At 49.5% G+C, this 15,808-nt stretch overlaps 1 long non-coding RNA gene across 1 annotated transcript; it reads right to left on the reverse strand.

Moving 5' to 3' along the window:
- Positions 1–3,936: 3,936 nt before the first annotated feature.
- Positions 3,937–6,322, reverse strand: LOC147362098 (uncharacterized). The gene is made up of 2 exons (XR_015138472.1): positions 4,549–6,322; positions 3,937–4,433 (listed from the first exon to the last, which is right to left on the reverse strand). It is a non-coding gene; the product is annotated as an uncharacterized LOC147362098 (long non-coding RNA).
- Positions 6,323–15,808: the final 9,486 nt, after the last annotated feature.

Here is a 15,808-nt window from a genome sequence, read left to right on the forward strand (position 1 = left end):
AATCAGGTGGCCAAAGTATTGGAGCTTCAGCTTCAGCATCAGTCCTTTCTTCAGTTCAGTTCAGTTCAGTCACTCAGTTGTGTCAGACTCTTTGCGACCCCATGAATCGCAGTAGGCCAGGCCTCCCTGTCCATCACCAACTCCCAGAGTTCACCCAGACTCACGTCCATCGAGTCAGTGATGCCATCCAGCCATCTCATCCTCTGTCGTCCTCTTCTCCTCCTGCCCCCAATCCCTCCCAGCATCAGAGTCTTTTCCAATGAGTCAACTCTTCGAATGAGGTGGCCAAAGTACTGGAGTTTCAGCTTTAGCATCATTCCTTCTGAAAGGTTCTTGTTGAATCACACGAAGACACCGGGATTCTTGGCCCCCAGAGGAGAAGAATTCAATCCGGGGCCAGAGACAAGGCTTGATCGCTCAGAGCTTTTGTGTAATGAAGTTTTATTAAAGTATAAAGGAGATAGAGAAAGCTTCTGACATAGGCATCAGAAGAGGGCAGAAAGAGTACCCGCTTGCTAGTGTTAACAATGAAGTTATATAATCCAAAGAATGTCTGGAGGTTGTAAAGACCTCATCAGACTTACTCCCATAACTTATATTTTAAGATAACACTGTCCTCAGGCAGGATACATCTTTGTAAAGACCAGGTCTACTCCCATAATTTACATTTTAAGATAACAGAAGGTTTAATCCAAAGACTGTCCTTAGGCAGGATACATTATTGTTATATAATCCTAAGGAATGTGGAGAAAGAAAAAAAAGTTTGTCCTTTCTTTCTCCTTGACAATTCCAGACCCCTCTCTCCTTGGGGACCCCTAGACTCCTTATCAACCTGCCTAGCAAATGACTCTCTCACTTCCAAAGAAATCCTAGGGCTGATCTCCTTCAGAATGGACTGGTTGGATCTCCTTGCAGTCCAAGGGACTCTCAAGAGTCTTCTCCAACACCACAGTTCAAAAGCATCAATTCTTCGGCGCTCAGCCTTCTTCACAGTCCAACTGTCACATCCATACATGACCACTGGAAAAACCATAGCTTTGACTAGACGAACCTTTGTTGGCAAAGTAATGTCTCTGCTTTTCAATATGCTATCTAGGTTGGTCATAACTTTCCTTCCAAGGAGTAAGCGTCTTTTAATTTCATGGCTGCAGTCACCATCTGCAGTGACTTTGGAGCCCAAAAAAATAAAGTCTGACACTGTTTCCGCTGTTTCCCCATCTATTTCCCATGAAGTGATGGGACCAGATGACAGTCCTTTCTAGCTTCTTATAAAAGCAGTGTTGGCTCCTCCCCATCCCCAGCTGAGGTTCCAACACTTTGAGTCAGACAAGACTTAGCTATTGAACAACGACAGCAAGGCCCCCAGCCCCAGATAACTAATCACACAGCAGTGGGAGAGGGGGCCGGCCTTGGGACCACCGAAAAGGCTTAGATGACTGTGTGGCTTCTTGGGACAAAGACCTAGCTGATGACAAGACATTGGCGATTTCAGCAGCCACTGTGATGGGGGTTTGCTGTGGTGGTGATGACTGCAGAGAGACCGTGTGGTGTGGGCTGTGCTGCGGAAAGCTGGGGCCTTGCATTTCTAGCTAGAGGTGCAGTCATGGACAAAACCAGAGAGCCCCAGTAACAGCCCTAGAAGAAATCTCTTATTCTGTACCTGTGGAGTCATCAGAACTGAGGACCAGACTCCAATCCTGATTGTTTGAGTTGTAGATTATGGTGTGAGTTGAATACACAGTCCTACCAAGTCTCTCCTATTAAGGGTAGATTGCTTCTTGCCTGGAGAATCCCAGGGATGGGGGAGCCTGGTGGGCTGCCCTCTATGGGGTCGCACAGAGTCGGACACTACTGAAGCGACTTAGCAGCAGCAGCAGCAGCTAATTAAGAAGAAGTGGACCCCAAGATCTGGGATGGAGATGTTTGAATAAAACGTGAAAACCCAAACCACCTGAACCTTCCTCAACACAGCAAGATCCCCCTCCTCGTGTGTGTGCAGAGTCTGGCCTTTCCTTGATTTGCTAAAGAACCAGGATTGCTCTTCTCAGTGGCAAATAAAGCAGAATTCAAAAAGACTCAAATCATCCAGAAGAAGGAATGAGAGAGTGGACAAACAAAAATCATAGAGGGAAACAGAAAGACGTTCAGAACTCTTCATAAATCCAGCCCAAGCACACTAGTGACTGCAGCACGCTTGTGAGTGGGTGAAACGCCCTGTCAAAAGGCTGAGACCGCCGGAATGAGGGAAGGAAAAAGCAGGATTTAATCACAGGCTATGTGAGGACCTATTTTAATACAAAGACATACACTGGTTGGCAGTAAATGAGCAGAGGAGAGATATACCATGAAAACAGCAAGCGTAGCAAGGCTGGAGTTGTCACATTAACATCAGGTGCGGAGAAGGCAGTGGCGCCCACTCCAGTGCTCTTGCCTGGAAAATCCCATGACGGAGGAGCCTGGAAGGCTGCAGTCCATGGAGTCGCTGAGGGTCGGACTCAACTGAGTGACTTCACTTTCACTTTTCACTTTCATGCATTGTAGAAGGAAATGGCAACCCGTTCCAGTGTTCTTGCCTGGAGAATCCCAGGGACGGTGGAGCCTGGTGGGCTGCCGTCTGTGGGGTCGCACAGAGTCGAACACGACTGAAGTGACTTAGCAGCAGCGGAATACACTTGGAGACAAGGAGTGTCGAGAGACAGAGAAGGACGTCTTGTGCTGCTGAAAGGGTCAGTTCATTGGGAAGACACACCTGTAACTGCGTGTGTGCCTGAGGACGGGCCCTCAGAGTACATGAAGCCAGTGGGACTTACAGAAGTGATGGGTGAGGATGCAAGTAACTCATTTCCACCAAAAAAAAAAGTGTGAAACTGGACAAAATTGCCCAAATGAACCAAGACATGGCACGCGGAATCAACCGGAGATGGACCACAAGTTGGCAAGCGCTCGCTCCTGAAGAAGCGACGTCTCCAGGGAGACACATGCGCCCGTGGTCTCACCAGGGCTCTTCCAGGCCCACCACACAACGGGAGCTGGGAGGGTGTGCCCCCCGTGCAGGGCGGCTGCCGGCCGTCAGCGGAGGGCCCAGAAGGGGCAGGCTCCGGCGAAAAGCTGTGGCTCACCAGGTGAGTCGACAGCGTTACACTGCAGCCCAAGCTTAGCCCAGAGCTGGGGGCCCACTTGGTACAAGTGGCAGCCCCACCAGGATCTTCATGCTGTGAGGGTGGGTTTCGTGTCACCTTGACTGGGCTGTGGTGCCCAGATGTGTGGTCAAACACTGTTCTAGGTGTTTCTGAGAGAGGGTTTGGGGGATGAGATTTACATGGAAATAGTGGCCTCTGAGTAAATGGTATGGATGGGCCGCATCTGATCAGTTGAAGGCCTGAGTAGACCAAAAGTCTGACCCTCCTGGAGGTGGGAGTCTGCCAGCAGGCAGCCTTCAGACTCAAGCTGCAACACCAACTCTTCTCTGGTTTCCCAGCCTGCAGCCCACCCTGCAGACTGTGGACTTGCCAGCCCACACTCATGCGAGCCAGTCCCTTAAAATAACTCAAGCTCTTTCCCTCGCTCTAGACAGGTGATACAGTAGAATATCGGAGAAGGCAATGGCACCCCACTCCAGTATTCTTGCCTGGAAAATCCCATGGATGGAGGAGCCTGGTAGGCTGTAGTCCATAGGGTCGCTAAGAGTCAGACACGACTGAGCGACTTCCCTTTCACTTTTCACTTTCATGCATTGGAGAAGGAAATGGCAACCCACTCCAGTGTTCTTGCCTGGAGAATCCCAGGGACGGGGGAGCCTGGTGGGCTGCCGTCTATGGGGTCACACAGAGTCGGACATGACTGAAGTGACTTAGCAGCAGCACAGTAGAATATAGAACAGAAAAAAAAATAAAATCATCCGTTAAAAATAAGAAAGAAAAGTGAACACAGAACAGGAGGAATGAGGAAACGTTTTAAGAAGGTATGTTGAAACCAAAATTGGTCACAAATGGCTTAAACATAAATGCGCTGAGTCCACAGAGGCCAGGCACAGTCCTAACTGCAGCCTGTAGGCTGCAGTTCATCGGGGTGTCCCCCTGCTGCTGTGGACTTCGGTCGGCCGCCCTCGGCGGCGTTGGTTGCTTCTCTCTTTCTTGCTCTTTGGGAGGCCGTCACCGTGTAGCCCGGCCGCAGGGAGGAGGGCGCTGTGGTCCCCTCCCCTCAGCATGAAATATTCACGCAGATTCTTTAAGTTTCTTCTGCGTGGAGATTAGTTTATTCTCCCCCACTTGTTTGTTCATTCAACGATGCACTTACGTCGGTATGCGCTTGTGGGTACTCAGCATCCGATCACGCACCACCCATCTTCTTGCTCGGACTGTTTCAGCCTTGGTCCCGGGAGCCCTCTCAGGCGACTCCTGGGCCCTTTGACATTCCCACGAGGCTGTGAGTTCCTAAAAGATAACGAGTAGACAGTGGGTTTTAGCGTCATTGTAGACTTAGAGAAAGTTGAGTAGAAGCGCTCACACCCCCATCCGCCCCAGGCACACAGTCTCCCCTGTTACGAACCTTTTTAATTTGGTCATTTGGGGCTGTGCTGGATCCCTGTTGCTCTGTGTGGGCTCCTCTCTCATTGCGGTGGATGGGGCCGCTCCTCACTGCAGGGCCTTCCCTTGCCGCGGAGCACAGGCTCCGGGGCAAAGACCTCAGTGGCTACGGCACGCAGGCTCGGGAGTCATGGCAGGCGGGCTCCAGAGCAGGGCTGCCGCAGCGCTTGTCACACAAGGCTGTGGTCCTTCCAAGGCGTGTGGCATCTTCCCAGACTGTGGATCAAAGCCACGTCCCCTGCGTTGGCAGGTGGATTCTTATCCACTGCATCATCAAAGAAGCCCTATCTACCTGCATTAGGGCAGGGCACAATTAATGAAGCGATTAATGAAGTCCAGAGTTTATGTTGGCCCAGTGCTTCAGGGTGATGGATGTTGCGAGGAGACGGTGAGTTCTGTGGCCATATGCCGCTGCCTCATTTTCCCTTATCTGAGGCTGAGTCCTGTGGGAGACGGTTTCCACGCCTGGCTACTCAACTTCCCTTCATCGCCATGTGACGAGGTGCTCTACCTTCCCCTTGACCTGGGCCAGATTTAAAATTCTCTCATTTTCTGTCTTTCATGTCACACTCGACATGGTCGGAAAAACGCATTCAAGCCACCTCCAAGGAAAGCTTTGTGATTACCGAGCTTTCGGTACACAACTCCATCATTATAAAGATTGTTAGTGATTGATTGACTAAAACTAGTGAACAGTCTTTCAAATTCCAATGAACTTTTCAATTAATATTCACTTTTCTTTTTCAAGACATAATGATTTGCTGTTCTGACATCAGATCAACAGAGAGAAATTCCAATTAGGCTTTGAAGACGCACATATTTCAGGAACTTGTCATCCAGCCCTTGTAAGTAGACGGATAAATTACTTTAGAAGTCAAGAAGTCTTTTGAGACGCTGTCCTTTCTGTTATCTTGTTTTGTGAGTATGTTATGCTTCTTCTCGAACGTTTGAAACCTTGGCCTCGGTCTTCACAGGCTGACACCTGACATGGCTTTACTATACGCAGCACCAGGACTGAGTCCTAACTTTCCTTCTCAGCCCAGCTTGGGAAGCAAAAATCCTCCACCCACACTGTTTTCCAGCATTGTTTTTGCCTGTGTTCTTTGATCTTCTTTCTCTATATTTACAGTGTTTGAAGCATATCACGTTTTTTAAATATGATGTTCAACCAGGATGTTGCTTCTTTGATTTTAAACATATTTTAAATTAATTTTAAAACACTTTTAAAAGAAAATAAATGACTTTTCATAACAGGGATCTTGCTGCTGCTGCTGCTGCTAAGTCACTTCAGTCATTTCCGACTCTGTGCGACCCCATAAATGGCAGCCCACCAGGCTCCACCATCCCTGGGATTGTCCAGGCAAGAGCACTGGAGTGTGTTGCCATTTCCTTCTCCAATGCATGAAAGTGAAAAGTCAAAGTGAAGTCGCTCAGTGGTGTCCGACTCTTTGCGACCCCACGGACTGCAGCCCACGAGGCTCCTCCGTCAGTGGGATTTTCCAGGCAAGAGTACTGGAGTGGGGTGCCATTGCCTTCTCCGAACAGGGATGAAACATCCTTTTTTGGATACAAAATTCCATCCTGCCCTCATCCCTACCCATTTGACCGTGCGTTTACCAATGTGAACATCCCAGTTCATCCACCATCTGGTGAACTGTTCACTCTGTTGTCTGGGGGTGACTGGGAATACGTTGATTCCGTTGATAGAAGGTTTGAACAACTTTTTCGAGATTCCCCAAGTATAAGAAGAGCTGTCATGAGGCGTGAAGAAGGTGGAGGTGTGCAGTGGAGAGGCTGTCCTGGGAGCTGGGCGGTGTCTGGCCTGAGGTCGGCACAGGGTGCTGGCCACTGGTCTTTGAGACCTGGAACCTGCCTCCAGGGTTGGGGGCCGGACACACGTCTCGGGTCAGGTTGAAGGTAACAGTGGCTCCTGCCTGTCCCCCTTGCCCTCCGCCCTATTCCATCACCCCAGGCACCATCAGTAGGCTTGACTTAGGGAGTAGATGGGCTCCAGATTGGATTCCCGTTTGCATTTGTCGGGGCACCAAGTGGGCTTCAGGCTGGATACTTAGAGCTACCAGCGTTTTCTGAGACAAGAGATAGGTGGGCTCCAGCTGAAGCATTTACAGTCAGCCTCCTGCTCGCCCTCCGAGGCGGAAGTCACAACAGAAACAGGGCAAACGCCAGCGTGTGTCTTCTGTGAGCACGTTACGGTGGCGGTCACGGCAGTGGTCATGGCGACGGCAAAGAAGGGCGAAACCCTGTGTGAGTGAAGGCTCAAGGGGTCACGGCAGTAGTCACGGCGACGGCAAAGAAGCGCAAAACCCCGTGTGAGTGAAGGCTCAAGGGATCGCCGCTCCGCCCTTGTTGGGACAAAAGAGACACTACATACGTGCAGAAAGGCTCCTTGTGGGTCAAAAGTCAAGGGCTAGTGCCAGGCCGTAATGGGTCTTGCTCTTCCCAGAAGCCTTCACTCCGAGATCCATCTTGGCTGAGGCGGGTGTGCTCACCCAGGGGGGTCCCCAGGTAGGTCCGGTGTGGAAAAAGAAACCGGTAATTGGCTGAAGGGAGACAAAGCCCTGGAAGACCTGACCGACCTGAGTGCCTTGGCCGCCTCTCCTCTGCACCCTCCTCCCTGGGGGCGCCCGCGCGCTCGCTCTCTGGCGCGTCTGCCCCGCGTCCGTCTCGGCCGAGCGCACTGCCGCTGCGTGTGCAGCCCCACTTGCTCTTGTGCTGTGTCTCCAATAATGAACTTTGAGCCTACATTTACAGTTTCTTCCTCCACGATAAACGTGTTTTTCACGGGGACAAAGATCCAGGGAGAAACGGCTTCTAGCCTGCATCCTTTGCTGGTCTGGTAGCCAGGATTCTTGGCTCCCTTCTAGGCTTCCCAGGTCCAATACCCAGGCAGGGAGTGAAGATCTGGCTTCACCACTGGTCACAGCCACCTTGCTGAGATCAGGCTGAGGTGTCCCAGACTAAATCAGGCTGATAAACCCAGGCTAAATCTGCTCCAGGCCCAGGCTGGCCCCAGTGCCCCAGAGCCCGTGATGCTACTGGGACCCAGGCCGCCTCTGTCTACTCAGGACCCCCAGGGCCCCTCCGCAGGGACTGCTGGGTCATGGTGCCCACCAGGCCAGCACAACCGCCTGGCCCAGCGTTGCCAGGGTTGTGATGGGCCCCGCAACCTGCTGTCTGTGTCCAGCACGGAATAGCCCCTCGCCGATCTCCACAGGCCCCGTCCCATTCCCCCTGTTGCCCCCCAAAGCCATGAGTCCCTCTGCCGAGGTCTCAGCCGGGGGTGGACCCAGGGTTCACATCCGGGTGGCAGGACCCAAGGGCGGTCCATTTCAATCCATCCTTAAGACACTCCTGAGCGCTGATAACCTTTTGGAGCAGCTCCTGGGTCTTCAGCCCTTCAGTCCTGAGGAATCCGAGGAACGCAGCAAAGGAGAAATCTGATCAAGCATTTGAAAAAAAGAAGTTAGTTTTCTGGATGATCAGAGAGCTTGGCCCCCTTCTGTGGAACAAACAAGTGGGGGGGGCCTCTGTGGGCCACAGAACCTTCGGCTACAAACCTTCCAGGAGCGGTTGTGGCCGCTGGGGTCTCCCAGGCAGTTGGAATAGATTCTTTCTCCTGGGCTGGGGTTTTGTGCTCCGGGCTTGATTTGAAGCACACGAAATGACTGGACGGCTCACTCATTTCTATAAATACATATCCTGCGTTACCTTGGCAGCAGCAGAATTCAGCTCATCTCTGCAGAGTGGAGAACGGCATTTGCTCTTGGTCATGACAGTCTGTTTGCTGAGCCTCCCAAGGCAACGGGACAGACCCAGAGCCCATCGTGCACGACCCCACTGCTTGTTCTTTTTACGTAAAATTGGCTTGAGAGTGTTTTAAAGATACAGCTGGGACACACAGGGCAGGTCTGTGTAACGTGAAGCACAGAATTGAAGCGTCCTACACTCAACGCTTCAGTTTGCACAGACCACACACCCGCACAGTCCCTCCCCGGGGCTCACTCTCAGAATATAACATAAATACAAAATTACCGTGAGGCTATTCCCAAGGCAAGGTCTGCAGTCGGAAGCCTCCCTGTGTGCAAACTCAGTTTACGGTTTAGATGTTACAGACGTAACAGGACGTTGGAAGCCCACTGCATTTCCATGAAGGATTACTTTCTCTATAAAAGCAACAGACTTACTAAAGCGCAGGAAGAGCCTGCAGACCAGAGGCAGGTTGTCTGGCGCCTCTGCCTCTGACAAGGGCTGGTGGTTTACCTTCCCCTTGCCCACTTTCTGGCGCCTCTGCTCCTGACAAGGGCTGGTGGTTTAACTCTTCCTTGCCCACTTTCTGATCTGAAAAACAAAAGCTGAGGTATTTTATGAATTTGGGATTCTTGTTGAAAGAACCGAGTGCACCACACCTCGTCCGTCCACTCTGACCTCACCTGACCTTGGCTCCCCAGCGCCCCTCACCGGCCGTCACAGAAGCTCTTCCCAAGAGTGGTTGCGCTGTCTGCAGCGCCCACGGCTGCCTTTGGGCTGTAAGGGGGCTGTTTCTGAGTTTCCTTCTCCTCAAACTAGGCAAGTCTTTGTTCTTTGTGGGTAATTTAATTACTACTTCTCTGTGTTTGGGAGAAATATCAATAAAACTCAGATATGCAGATGACACCACCCTTATGGCAGAAAGTGAAGAGGAACTAAAAAGCCTCTTGATGAAAGCGAAAGAGGAGAGTGAAAAAGTTGGCTTAAAGCTCAACATTCAGAAAACAAAGATCATGGCATCCGGTCCCATCACTTCATGGGAAATAGATGGGGAAACAGTGCAAACAGTGTCAGGCTTTATTTTGGGGGGCTCCAAAATCACTGCAAATGGTGACTGCAGCCATGAAATTAAAAGACGCTTACTCCTTGGAAGGAAAGTTATGACCAACCTAGATAGCATATTCAAAAGCAGAGACATTACTTTGCCAACAAAGGTTCATCTAGTCAAGGCTATGGTTTTTCCAGTGGTCATGTATGGATGTGAGAGTTGGACTGTGAAGAAGGCTCAGCGCCGAAGAATTGATGCTTTTGAACTGTGGTGTTGGAGAAGACTCTTGAGAGTCCCTTGGACTGCAAGGAGATCCAACCAGTCCATTCTGAAGGAGATCAGCCCTGGGATTTCTTTGGAAGGAATGATGCTGAAGCTGAAACTCCAGAACTTTGGCCACCTCATGCGAAGAGTTGACTCATTGGAAAAGACTCTGATGCTGGGAGGGATTGGGGGCAGGAGGAGAAGGGGACGACAGAGGATGAGATGGCTGGATGGCATCACTGACTCGATGGACGTGAGTCTGAGTGAACTCTGGGAGTTGGTGATGGACAGGGAGGCCTGGCGTGCTGTGATTCATGGGCGTGCAAAGAGTCGGACACGACTGAACTGAACTGAACTGATGTTTGGTAGATTTGTTTTGCTTTGCTTTTAAAGTTAGAAGCCATTAATAATTCAGGAGAGGGCTTCCCTGGTGGCTCGGTGGTAAAGAATCCACCTGCCAATGCAGGGGACACAGGTTTGATCCTTGGTCCCGGAAGATCCCTCGTGCCACAGGACACCTAAGCCCGTGAGCCACAACTACCGAAGCCAGAGTGCCTGGAGCCTGTGACCTGCGACAGGAGAAACCGCAGAAAGAGAAGCCTGCCCACCGCAGTAGGGAGTAGCCCCTGCTCGCCAGGACTGGGGAGCCCCGCGTGCAGCAGTGATGACCAGTGCAGCCATAAACAAACACATAAATAAACCTTTAAAAAAAAGAATTCAGTATAGCAATCCTACACGCGAACAACACCCACTTATCTTGCCCACTTTTTCACCTTTGTTTACAGATGGGGGTCGAAGGTGACGTGTACACAAAGAGGCTGGGCGGTGGCAGAGGGTTGGGGAAGAGACTGACTTCGCTCCCTTTACAGCCAGACTGTCGTCCCGCTGACTCTGCTCCAAGCCGACCCTCAGCTCTTTAGTCGTGAGACCATCCACTGTCTCTGATCAGATCACTGTTTCTCCCTGGGCTCTCAGAGCAAATTTCCAGACACAACATCACTGCCTAAGCTCTATTTCTGGAACTCCAAACAGCATTTTAGCCGTAACCCGATAGGATTTCTTATTTTCCTGGGAGAAAACAATCCAGTCAATGCCAAATGCTTTGTTCTAATTTCTACTAGGTCTTACTGGGTTTTACCCCATTTTCCTTAGTGTCTTGGCATTGTGGCTTCTTATTTTCAATTTAAGCATTCATTTTGTATTTCTAGAGTTTTCTTTTGTCATCTTTTTAGTTGGGGAAATCGTCTCCATGTATTAACTTACAAAATTGTTTTTATTTCAGTGGCAATATATACATATGATTATTTTAAAGTAGACTTTTTTCTGCCCCCAAAATAGCAAATGTACATGGAAAAATTGAGAAGCCACAAAAATACCTGAAGGATAAAAATCAGGCATAATTGTGCCCATAGGGACAGCCCCCATTAGTCTTTTCTTTTTTAAGGTTTTTTAACGGGGACGTTTTTTAAGCCTGTACTGAATCTGTTACAATATTGCTTCTGTTTCCTGTTTTGGTTTTTTGGCTGTGAGATCTATGGGATCTCAGCTCCCCAACCAGAGATGAACCTGGGCCCTTGGCATTGAAAGGCGCCGTCTTCACTACTGGGCCGCCAGAAGTCCTCCTCCAGCAAACGTGTTCTGTGCGTTCATGTCGTAGCATCTGCACGCCCAGTCCTCCTCTGGCCCTGGATGGCCACGGAGCATTGTGTAAGGACATGGCCCAGTTCACGTGATGAACCTTCCTCTCCCCCATCTCAGAAGTCCTGTTGCTTTCAAACGCTTTGTTACTATACGTAAAGAACATTAAAGCCAGTGAAGTCAGCCTTGGACCCGAACTGTCGGCTGAAGTCCATTTGGAAAGCTGTGAGTTCAGAGACCCAGACGCTGAGTCTTTGTCGGAGCCGCGTCCCTGGGGATGGCGTCTCACAGCCCGTCTCCTGAGCAGGCAGGGTATCGGGCCGCCTCCACTTCCTAGGCCAGCCAGGCAGCACCACGGGGCAGGGCAGGGGGGCAGGGTGTGGGTGCACGCACGCTTCCCCCCCATGCCGTGGACCACCCACGGGACACCACAAAGGCTCGGCCACTCTGGAACCGTGGCTTCCTGGCCGGGACGGTGGAGGCAGGCACACTGCGAAGGGGAGCACAGCTGAATGCCACCCAGGCTGAGCTCTGGTTAGTGACCCTGAGCATCTGCATCAGTTCCATCTGTGCTCTGAGACAGCTCTCTTCGCCAGGCCTCCCTGATGAGAATATTGTGACCTCAGCTGTAGAAATAGGGAGCCTGAGGCTCACAGAAGTTGCGGGTTTTGCTTAGGCTGGCACAGTGCCAAGTGGTCAAGCAGCATCTAGGACTCATGTCTCTTGCAGGCTAGGTTCTTTCTGCTCTTCACACACTACCTAGAGTAACTGTAAAAGAAGCCTAACCCTAACTAACTGGAATGTGATTTTAAATCCCTGATTGATGAATGATGGCCTATAAAATGACTTCCCTGGTGGCTCAGACGGTAAAGCGTCTGCCTACAATGCGGGAGACCCGGGTTCAATCCCTGGGTCGGGAAGATCTCCTGGAGAAGGAAATGGCAACCCACTCCAGTATCTTGCCTGGAAAATCCTATGGACAGAGGAGTCTGGTGGGCATTGCTTCCCAGCTGGCGCTAGTGGTAAAGAACCTGCCTGCCAGTGCAGGAGACACAAGAGACATGGGGTCAATCCCTGAATTGGGAAGATCCCCTGGAATAGGAAATGGCAACCCACTCTAGTATTCTTGCCTGGAGAATCCCATGGACAGAGGAGCCTGGTGGACAACAGTCCATGAGTGAGTGCGTGCGTGAGTAAAATCACTCAGTCATGTCTGACTCTTTGGGACCCCACGGTCTGTCCATAGAATTCTCCAGGCAGGAATACTGGAGTGGGTTACCATTCCCTTCTCCAGGGGATCTTTCCAACCCAGGGATTGCACTTGGGTCTCCTGCATTGCAGGCAGATTCTTTGCCATCTGAACTACAGTCCATGGGTCTACAAAGAATCAGACACAACTGAACACGCTAACATAAAATATATTAATACTTCTAATTTTAACACTTCATTTAAAATTAGGTGATAAAAACATAAATATAAAACTTATTAAAGATAAAAACTTCTTAAAGATAAAATTGTGTATTAAAGCATTTTGCAGGGCTTCCCTGGCGGCCCAGGGGTTAAGACTCAGCACTTTCTCTGCTGTGACCCAGGTTCAGTCCCTGGTCAGGGCATGACGATCCCACAAGCAAAAAAAAACTCTTTGCCAGTTGACATCCGCCATGTCAAAGCTGCTGTCTCTGTATGCTTTTTTAAAGCAGCATGCTATTTTTTCTTCCCAGTGAATGCTGTTTCCTTTCCAAAAGTCCCCTGTGGGCTGTGTGAAAATTTAAGGTTCTTTGTTCCTGGGAAATGATTTGGAACTCTTGCTGCAGGACATACAGTAGAAACATTTTTGAAGGAAGCATTCACTACGTGGGATGCAGAAATCTGACAGGATCACTAGGTGGAGAGAATGTAGTTTGGTTCAGAATTTTCTCAACTCTTTCCTCCATTCTGCAAACCCTCAGAGGACCAGCGAGGACTCCCCTCTTTGTCCTTATAGCGCCGGGCCACCAGCGCCCCCTAGAGGTCCGAGATGGGCTACACCCGGGTAATCGGGAGACCAAGCCAGGTGATGGGGGGGACTGCGGACGGTCTCCGTGAGCCTGGCTAGTGCTGCCCTCTGCTGTTCAGAGGGGGGAATTGCCACCGTGGTACCTGGGCATTGCAACTTAATCCTGTCAACCGGCTTTAGAGAAAAAACCTAGCGGTTATATCCTTCATTTTTCTATCTGGCCCACAGCCCCTGCCTTACTGCAAAGAGCTAATCGGGAGTGTGTTTTTGCTGTGTCAAATGAATTGAATGCTGTTTTCAAAAATGATGTTGGAAGAGTCTATCTCATCTTCAGAATGCTTCTGAGACTGTTTCACCTGCCGTCAGTAAGAGAAAGGAGATGGCGAGGTGTACTGAGGCTTCATCAGAAAGATGGGCTTAGTGCCTGCTAGTGTACATATGGCTCCGAGCAGCTTTCTCATTCCAACTTCAATTTTCTAATTTTTAAGATAGAATGAACATATTCACCTTGCCAAACTTTGAGAGGATTCAACAAGTTAATGTTTAAAAAAATACCTGATAAACGTTTGAAAATTAGAGTTTATATAAGAGGTTATGGAATGCCTACTAGTAGATTCAAAAATTCACTATTTGAATTTTTCAAGATTACATTAAAAGGAACAACAGATTAATTTCTTCATTGAGTCTATTTGAAAAGGAAACCTACTTCAGCACTACATGTATGCGAATGTTGTATTATTACTTGTATTAAAACTAAAGATGAAAAGTAGCAAAACTTCTAAATATATAAAATTATTTCAACAGTCATAGTACTTAGTCATTCTGTCATACCCAACTCTTTCCAACCCCATGGACTGTAGCCCACCAGGCGCCTCTGTCCATGAGATTCTCCAGGCAAGAATACTGGAGTGGGTTGCCATGCCCTCCTCCAGGGGATCTTCCCAACATCGGGCTCACCTGTGTCTCCTGCACTGCAGGCGGATACTTCCCATCTAATCAACAAGCAAGAGTCTGGTCTGCAGAGATTATTGATTCCACAGCAGGGATGGTTTTCTCTGCAGGGTGTGCCGGTCACTGTCCAAAGCTCTGCTGCCCATCTGAAACACACGAGTCACAAACAATGTCACGATTATTAGGTGAAATTTCCAGAGCCATGTTGTCGGTGTGGAAGATTATTGTCAGTTAGTGAAGACTGTGTTGTCTTTCATCTCACTTTCTAAAAGAGAGCATTCTGGCCTCAGAGCCTGCGGTCCTAAATCTGAGTCCAAGTCTGATCACCTCGCAAGCACCTCTCAGGTGCTGGACAGGGTCTTAGAGACGGACGTCTTAGCCCAGCGGACACAGAGGCCATCAAGCCGTCCCTGCCCGGTGCGGCCGGACTGTCCCCTCCGCCCCAGCCCAGCACGCGCCCTCTGCTCCCTCTTTCCCCACCGTGACTCTCGGCCGTTTCTCTGACCCTGGTGTCAGACTTGGCATCTTCCGTGATGACTTAGGAGGCAGAAGACACACGTCACACTGAATTTTCATTTTTCTAATTACAAAGTGAACACATGCTTTGTAACATTTTGACCTTGCTGAAATATAAGCAGGCCACAATGGGACTGAAAGGCCCCCACAGCTACTTTGTCACTGAAGATGAACGTGCAGCGCGTCAGAATCTGCGGAATGCAGCTAACGTGGCGCTGACAGGGAAACTTCAGAAAATAAGAAAAGCTTCAGGCCAGTAATAGAAGTTCCCAACTCAAGAAATTAGCAAAAGAAGGCCAAAACAGGTGCAAAACAAGAAAAATGAGGAAAAAAATGATAAAGGCAGTAATCAATATTATTTAAAACAGAAAAACATCAAGAAAATCAATGAAACACAGTTCTTCTGCTTAAAAATGAACAGAAGTGACACACCTTTAGAAAGCCTGAAAAAGATGAATAGAAAACAAAATCAGCAATATCAGGCACAAAACAATAGACATAACTGCAGAGGCTGTGGTCACTAAAGGACAAAAAGGGAGCTCTGTGAACCAGGCACATATGTGTGACAACTTGGAAGAAAGGGGCCAGTCCCCCGAGAATGCACACTGCCAAAATCGACCGAAATGAAGTGGACAACTTGAATAGGGTTACGGCCTTCTTAAAAAACTGACCTTGCACTACAAGTTCTGAAAAGGAAATATCCAGAGCCAGATGGCTTCACTAGTAAACCTCAGCCAACCGCCTCTAGAAAACGGCAGAGAAGGGAAGACTCTGAACCCAGTGTGAGCAAATACCATCCAAAATACATAGGGAGTTCCTACAACTCAGCAACCAAAACACACAAATAATATGATTTTAAAATGGGCAAAAGGCTTGAGAGGCATTTTTCCAAAGAAGACATACAAATGGCCAACAAATACAAGGAAAGCAGCTCACTAGTCATCAGAGAAATGCGAGTCAGAGCCTCGATGCGAGACGCTGCCCACCTGTCAGGATGGGCAGCATCAGAAAGTCAGAAACAGCCGCAGCAAAGGGACTCGA

This window comes from Bos grunniens, chromosome 12, assembly GCF_055505025.1.
Source record: "Bos grunniens cultivar Pamir isolate PY7600 chromosome 12, Bosgru_T2T1.0, whole genome shotgun sequence".
NCBI lineage: Eukaryota > Metazoa > Chordata > Mammalia > Artiodactyla > Bovidae > Bos > Bos grunniens.